Below are 8,690 nucleotides of genomic sequence, written 5' to 3'. Positions count from 1 at the left end.
TAGAACTATTTTGGGTTCCGTGTAAACTCAGCAAAAAAAGAAACATCCCTTTCTCAGGACCCTGTCTTTCAAAGATAATTCGTAAAAATCCAAATAACTTCACAGATCTTCATTGTAAAGGGTTTAAACACTGTTACCCACGCTTGTTCAATGAACCATAAACAATTAATGAACATACACCTGTGGAACGGTCGTTAAGACACTAACAGCTTACAGACGGTGGGCAATTAAGGTCACAGTTATGAAAACTTAGGACACTAAAGAGGCCTTTCTAATGACTCTGAAAAACACTAAAAGAAAGATGCCCAGGGTCCCTGCTCATGTGTGAACGTGCCTTAGGCATGCTGCAAGGAGGCATGAGGACTGCAGATGTGGCCAGGGCAATAAATTGCAATGTCCATACTGTGAGATGCCTACAGTACAGGGAAGACATCCTACTCCCTCCTGTGGTAGCCTTCCTGCAGGCTTATCCTGACATGCCCCTCCAGCATGACAATGCCACCAGCCATACTGCTCATTCTGTGCGTGATTCCTCTTAAGACAGGAATGTCAGTGTACTGCCATGGCCAGCGAAGAGCCCGGATCTCAATCCCATTGAGCACGTCTGGGACCTGTTGGATCGGAGGGTGATGGCTAGGGCCATTCCCCCAGAAATGTCCGGGAACTTGCAGGTGCCTTGGTGGAAGAGTTGGGTAACATCTCACAGCAAGAACTGGCAAATCTGGTGCAGTCCATGAGAGCAGATGCACTGCAGTACTTAATGCAGCTGGTGGCCACATCAGATACTGACTATTACTTTTGATTTGACCCCCCATTGTTCAGGGACACATTATTCCATTTCTGTCAGTCACATGTCTGTGGAACTTGTTCAGTTTATGTCTCAGTTGTTGAATCTTATGTTCATACAAATATTTACACATGTTAAGTTTGCTGAAAATAAACAGTTGCTGAGTTTAGAACTGTTATGGCATTTTCATGATATGACTAAATTATGTAATCATTTAACGTAGAACTAAAACTACCCTGTCATTGTATGATTGTATGAAATGTATTAGAATTATACCTCTATAATCTGATGTGTGTAGTTTTAGTCAGAATTAGGACAAGGACTTTTGTTCCTTTTTAGTATGTAAGCAGGGTGCAAGTGTGAGACAATGTATGAGATAAGAGGAGCTCTCGACAGACAAGCTCTACTACTGTGTTCCTTACAGACATTCTGACCCCACCCAGGGAGGGGAGAGACCTTGGGCTTGTAGTAGATTGTATAACAGGTGGCAGACAAAGTATGACAGGAAGACTTGTGAACTATATGGTCATTGTTTCTGAGGGACATTTATGACGAAATGTGTGGTATAATAGACCAATGTACAGGAAATGATAGGGAGAATGTTCCCGTAAATAAACATTTGACTATTGTAGACTGGGCCTCTTTATTTATACCGGTGTCCTACAAATCATGATATAGCAGACTGAGTAATTTAATGGTTAACCCTTTCACACGTACATCACACGGGTGTGATCGTTCTACAAGTGGTCCCTGAAGCGTATGATCACACCCGTGTGATTAGAACACTCTTTTAGAACGGCCAGTTTCGAATGACGCAACAATCAGCGTTTGAGCTGGCCACACTTTTTTAGAAACTATTTACACAAACACAGTCCTTACAAAGTTATGTCCAGAATGTGAGCACTTTATTTTTGGATTCAATGTTCAGATATTCACAGAAGTTATATAGCATAACACAATCATCCTAACGGAAAAATGTAGGCTACATTTGTCCTAGCGCTAACTAGAGATTGACCCAACACAGCAGTCATATTTTCTAACTCTCGGCTGACAAACTACAATATGAATTAGCTAATAGCAATTACTATGTATAATTAATCACATCACGGATGAGCTCACCATTGATCGAAATAATTAGGTAAAGCACTTTTTAGAAATCGAAAGTAATCCGACGATTAGTTTCAGCTCGCAGCCATGCATTTTTCCTCACAGAAACCGAAGATAAGACAAGATGAGTTTGGTCTTTTTATAGTACGCATGTTGAAGGGGTGTGTCATCTACCGTCGTTCATATCCCACACATTCTTTTTTCCGGAAGTCCTCAAAATGAGTGAACGCTTACTCACCTCATTTTGTTATAACATCTTTGGTCAACAGACGATTACGTGAACCCAGAATGCATTGAATGTCAACAAACATGGCTACACAGCTGGAATTAGCTTAGCTCATCATAATCAGTACAACCTTTCAAAAAAGCATTTTACACACATAATATGTCCCATTACAATCTGTGCAAGAATCGGAATGCATGATTTGTCACCTAGATTTGAAAACATGTGAATAAAACCGTAAATACACAAATAATTGCCACAAAACATTTTCTGATAGTGATTTATGTGATACAAGTGGCGCGTGCCGGCATTCAACCACGTACCCTCTCACTTCTAACCATTCAGTGTTGTTGTTTATGTATGTAGCTAGTGGGCTAAGCTGAAGCATTAGCAATGTCTTTCAAAAGGAGACAACAAACGAGAAAATTCTGGAGATTTTTAAAAATTCTGAACAATGAGTCTGAGTATGAAAGTCTGGAATCAGATTCTGACAATGAGGAGCTGCCACCAAACTTATAGCCATTGAGAACCCTGAATCTGCATTTCCCTTGTCCACTGCCGCAGTCCCAGGTGCCTTTGAAGATGCTGAGTGGTGATGGAGGCATAATACGACTTTTGTGTCCGAAGATCCCCAGGGTGCTAGATCATGATTTACAAAGTAAAGATAGCTAACAACATACAATACTTGATTTCCCCAAAATATAATACCGGTTTAGACGTTTCAAACTAAGCTAAAACGGGTTAACAACCTTTAGTTTCTGGAGCTCCACAACTTCAGCCATCTTGCTTTGTTGTAGTGGTAGGTCTTTCGCGAACGACGACTCTTTGCGTCTTGTTTTGACCGTCGGGAACCGAATTGCAGCTGTGAAAGAGCCTTAATTTGGCTTCCTGATTTGCATAGCCTACTGTTATTGCTTTTTGAGCCCAGAATCCAGACATCGATTATCTGCTGACAAATTATAAAAAATATTCACTGAAGATGGTAATTGCTCAGTGCAGGAACAATCTAGTGAGGAGCCTCAGTCTAGTTCGCGCTCATTTTTTCAGTGCATTACATTTCTTTCTCAATTTGTTTTTGCAGGCCTCTAATAATCTGGTCAGGTAAAAATGTATTTGAACTCAAATTTCACGATCTGGTAGGCAACTTTTTACGATTTAAATTAATATATGACAATTTTATCATGGTTTTAGGTCAATTCCTAAGAACTACTGAACGAAAAGCCGTTGGGAGCACACATCTAAAGATGACTACCAGTCACCGAAAAGACTCGGAATGCCGGTTACGACTTGGATAATTAAATGCGGAATCTGTTTCATCCATCAGAAATCGACCCGTCTGCTTCTTCAGTAAAATCCCAACCGCTTTGAGTTGGTACATTGCTATCATAAATCTTTTTTTGTTTTTGTGTGTTAAATTCGTTGTAACTTTAGTAATTTGCTTTGACACAATGAAATGTATAGCCCAGTTTTTCATGTAAAATATTTTTATTGATAGGCCTAAATCGTTCATTATATACATTGATCCTTACTTTTTTTATCCAACAGATTTAGAAGGGAAAAATTAAACAATGTGACTCCAATACATGCGGTATAATCAATGGAATTCCGGATATGCCAATGCGTTGCGTCACAGATGGTACAGTATTCTCACTACATTATGATGCATATGTATGACAAATAATCCTGTTCAGAGGCATTTTGCTCTTTCCTGTCATGCTGTGCAATGGAGAACGACGTTTTTAAAAGCTGTCAGGTAAACACTTTTGCTTTCACCTTTGCATTTTGCTAAACTTGTAAACAATTGTCTAGCCTAAGTATTGTGTAATTGAAAAGGTAAAATAGACGATTGTGTACTCCAATAATATGAAGTCTGAACATAAACAGTAGGACTATGTGAATCAAGCCTAATTGTCATCAAAGTTTACAAGTCCCATGCTCTGAACTGAGCTACAAAGGACTACAAAGTGAACTATTCTTGTGTGATGAGTAACCTTGCCTGAAAGAATGTTCCCGTAAATAACATTTGACTTTGTAGACTGGCCTCTTTATTATACCGGTGTCCTACAAATCATGATATAGCAGACTGAGTAATTTAATTGGTTAACCCTTTCACACGTACCATCACACGGGTGTGATCGTTCTAACAGTGGTCCCTGAAGCGTATGATCACACCCGTGTGATTAGAACACTCTTTTAGAACGGCCAGTTTCGAATGACGCAACAATCAGCGTTTGAGCTGGCCACACTTTTTTCAGAAACTTATTTACACAAACACAGTCCTTACAAAGTTATGTCCAGAATGTGAGCACTTTATTTTTGGATTCAATGTTCAGATATTCACAGAGTATATATAGCATAACACAATCATCCTAACCGGAAAAATGTAGGCTACATTTGTCCTAGCGCTAACTGAGGAGATTGACCAACACAAGCAGTCATATTTTCTAACTCTCGGCTGACAAACTACAATATGAATTAGCTAATAGCAATTCCTATGTATAATTAATCACATCACGGATGAGCTCACCATTGATCGAAATAATTAGGTAAGCACTTTTTAGAAATCGAAAGTAATCCGACGATTAGTTTCAGCTCGCAGCCATGCATTTTCTCCTCACAGAAACCGAAGATAAGACAAGATGAGTTTGGTCTGTTTATAGTACGCATGTTGAAGGGGTGTGTCATCTACGTCGTTCATATCCCACCATTCATTTCCGGAAGTCCTCAAAATGAGTGAACGCTTACTCACCTCATTTTGTTATAACATCTTTGGTCAAACAGACGATTACGTGAACCCAGATGCATTGAATGTCAACAAACATGGCTACACAGCTGGAATTAGCTTAGCTCATCATAATCAGTACAACTTTCAAAAAAGCATTTTACACACATAATATGTGCCCATTACAATCTGTGCAAGAATCGGAATGCATGATTTGTCACCTAGATTTGAAAACATGTGAATAAAACGTAAATACACAAATAATTGCCACAAAAATTTTCTGATAGTGATTTATTGATACAAGTGGCGCGTGCCGGCATTCAACCACGTACCCTCTCACTCTAAACCATTCAGTGTTGTTGTTTATGTATGTAGCTAGTGAGCTAAGCTGAAGCATTGGCAATGTCTTTCAAAAGGAGACAACAAACGAGAAAATTCTGGAGATTTTTAAAAATTCTGACAATGAGTCTGAGTATGAAAGTCTGGAATCAGATTCTGACAATGAGGAGCTGCCACCAAACCTTATAGCCATTGAGAACCCTGAATCTGCATTTCCCTTGTCCACTGACGCAGTCCCAGGTGCCTTTGAAGATGCTGGTGGTGATGGAGGCATAACTACGACTTTTGTGTCCGAAGATCCCCAGGGTGCTAGATCATGATTTACAAAGTAAAGATAGCTAACAACATACAATACTTGATTTCCCCAAAATATAATACCGGTATTAGACGTTTCAAACTAAGCTAAAACGGGTTAACAACCTTTAGTTTCTGGAGCTCCACAACTTCAGCCATCTTGCTTTGTTGTAGTGGTGTCATTCGCGAACGAACGACTCTCTTAACGGCTCTTTTTTGACCGTCGGGAACCGAATTGCAGCTGTGAAAGAGCCTTAATTTGGCTTCCTGATTTGCATAGCCACTGTTATTGCTTTTTGAGCCCCAGAATCCAGACATCGATTATCTGCTGACAAATTATAATATTCACTGAAGATGGTAATTGCTCAGTGCAGGAACAATCTAGTGAGGAGCCTCAGTCTAGTTGCGCTCATTTTTTCAGTGCATTACATTTCTTTCTCAATTTTTTTTGCAGGCCTCTAATAATCTGGTCAGGTAAAAATGTATTTGAACTCAAATTTCACGATCTGGTAGGCAATTTTTACGATTTAAATTATATATTGACAATTTTATCATGGTTTTAGGTCAATTCCTAAGAACTACTGAACGAAAAGCCGTTGGGAGCAAAATTAAATGATACCAGTCACCGAAAAGACTCGGAATGCCGTTACGACTTGGATAATTAAATGCGGAATCTGTTTCATCCATCAGAAATCGACCCGTCTGCTTCTTCAGTAAATCCCAACCGCTTTGAGTTGGTACATTGCTATCATAAATTTTTTTTGTTTTTGTGTGTAAATTCGGTGTAACTTTAGTAATTTGCTTTGACACAATGAAATGTATAGCCCAGTTTTTCATGTAAAATATCTTTATTGATAGGCCTAAATCGTTCATTATATACATTGATCCTTACTTTTTTTATCCAACGATTTAGAAGGGAAAATTAAACAATGTGACTCCAATACATGCGGTATAATCAATGGAATTCCGGATATGCCAATGCGTTGCGTCACAGATGGTACAGTATTCTCACTACATTATGATGCATATGTATTGACAAATAATCTGTTCAGAGGCATTTTGCTCTTTCCTGTCATGCTGTGCAATGGAGAACGACGTTTTTAAAAGCTGTCAGGTAAACACTTTTGCTTTCACCTTTGCATTTTGCTAAACTTGTAAACAATTGTCTAGCCTAAGTATTGTGTAATTGAAAAGGTAAAATAGACGATTGTGTACTCCAATAATATGAAGTCTGAACATAAACAGTAGGACTATGTGAATCAAGCCTAATTGTCATCAAAGTTTACAAGTCCCATGCTCTGAACTGAGCTACAAAGGACTACAAAGTGAACTATTCTTGTGTGATGAGTAACCTTGCCTGAAATGTGTGTTATCTGTCTGAGCTAATGCCTAGATTTAAGCTAAGTGGGCTAACACAGTCTTGTGACATGCAGATTGACCTCGGTTCAAACCAGTCAGTCTCATGGTTGATGCTAGGCGGTATCCTTGGGACATCCTATGGATCGACCCTGGCAACAACCCTCTGGCCAACACACACAGTGAGGAGTTCTATTACGCTGGCCCGGGTTGAACCAGGCAATGGCCAGTCACATCATTGGGTGAAAGCAGGGAGGAAGGAGCACCCTTCTCAATAAAACAGTATTCTGCGCCGTCGGTCATGTTGTCAACAAGGCAGCATGGTGCATCTTCCAGAAACACATCTCTTTTGCATAAAATAGATGTTTGAATTTTCAAACTGTTTTCATTGGGAAGGCAGATAAAGCGTTTTTATCAAAGCAATCACTTTTGCATGTGAAAACACATAATCCCTCATCACTCCATGAGCTTAATAATTACGTCACTTTGTTTGAGTTCGAGCCCCTGGGGAGGCGGGTTCCAAACGAATGCAATCACTTTTCACCCAGTTCAAACTCCTCCACCGAGTAACCCGGGCCACATAAACTAATCCCCTCAGTCTTGTGGTGTGGATATGATCTGGGTTCAATCACAGTCAGTCTCATTGGTGCCATTGGACCTTGATCGCACAGTTGATGTCTATCAGCTACTGGGGTGTTGTGAGAGGAGGGGTGAAGTGTAGCGGTGGTTCCGTGAACAGAATAACCTTGCCTAATCCTTGAGCTAGAGCCTAGGCATTCGCTCAGCAGTGGGCTAACACAGTCTTGTGGCATGCAGATGACTGCCATTCAAAACTCAGATTTAGTTTTTTTTTGGGCCAATCAGCATTGAGCTGAGCTCAACTGTGGGTTGTCCTGGTGCAGCAAAATGCCCCCAAGGGAGGCCTTACATAACATAATTGGTTCATTGTTGCCAAATGCGAGGAAGTTAGGAACGCACAAATTTTAGCTAGGTAGCCTATGAAAACAAACTAAAAGCGTGGGTTTGAACTTGAAGCATGGATTCCGATTGGTCAGAACAGCATTGAATAGACCTTAGCACGGATACTTCCTGTTTGAGTTTCTGCCTATAGGAAGGGAGGAGCAAAATGGAGTCGTGATAGATTTGCCGAAGGAAGGGCGGGGAGGGCCTTCTAGGCATTTCGAAAAGTTGAGTAGCAGTGGTCCAATGTTTTACCAGCGCGACTACTACAGTCAATGTATTGGTAGAACTTTGATAGCGTTTTCCTCAAATTTGCTTTGTTAAAATCCCCAGCTACAATAAATGCGGCCTTAGGATATGTGGTTTCCAGTTTGCATAAAGTCCAGTGTTTGTTCTTTGAGGGCTGTCGTGGTATCTGCTTGAGGAGGAATATTGACCACAGTCAATGTGTTGGTAGAACTTCAGTAACGTTTTCCTCATTTGCTTTGTTAAAATCCACAGCTACAATAAATGCGCTCAGGATCTGTGGTTTCCAGTTTGAATAAAGTCAAGTGTAGTTCTTTCAGGGCCATCGTGGTATCGGCTTGAGGGGGAATATACCGGCTGTGACTATAACCAAAGAAAATTCTCTTGGGAGGTTATGGTCGGGCATTTCATTGTGAGGTATTCTAGGTCGGGTGAACAAAAGGACTTGAGTTTCTGTATGTTATATCAATCACACCATGAGTGGTTAATCATGAAACATCACCCCCCGCCTTTCTTCTTCCCGGAGAGTTCTTTATTCCTGTCTGCGCAATGTACTGAGAACCAGATGGCTGTATGGACGGGGACAGTATATCCCGAGAGAGCCATGTTTCCGTGAAACAGAGTATGTCACAATGCCTGATGTCTCTCTGGAGGAC

The sequence above is a fragment of the Salvelinus sp. IW2-2015 genome, linkage group LG32 (genome assembly GCF_002910315.2).
Source record: "Salvelinus sp. IW2-2015 linkage group LG32, ASM291031v2, whole genome shotgun sequence".
NCBI lineage: Eukaryota > Metazoa > Chordata > Actinopteri > Salmoniformes > Salmonidae > Salvelinus > Salvelinus sp. IW2-2015.
The sequence above is the reverse complement of the archived record's forward strand: the minus strand, read 5'-3'. Positions refer to the sequence as shown.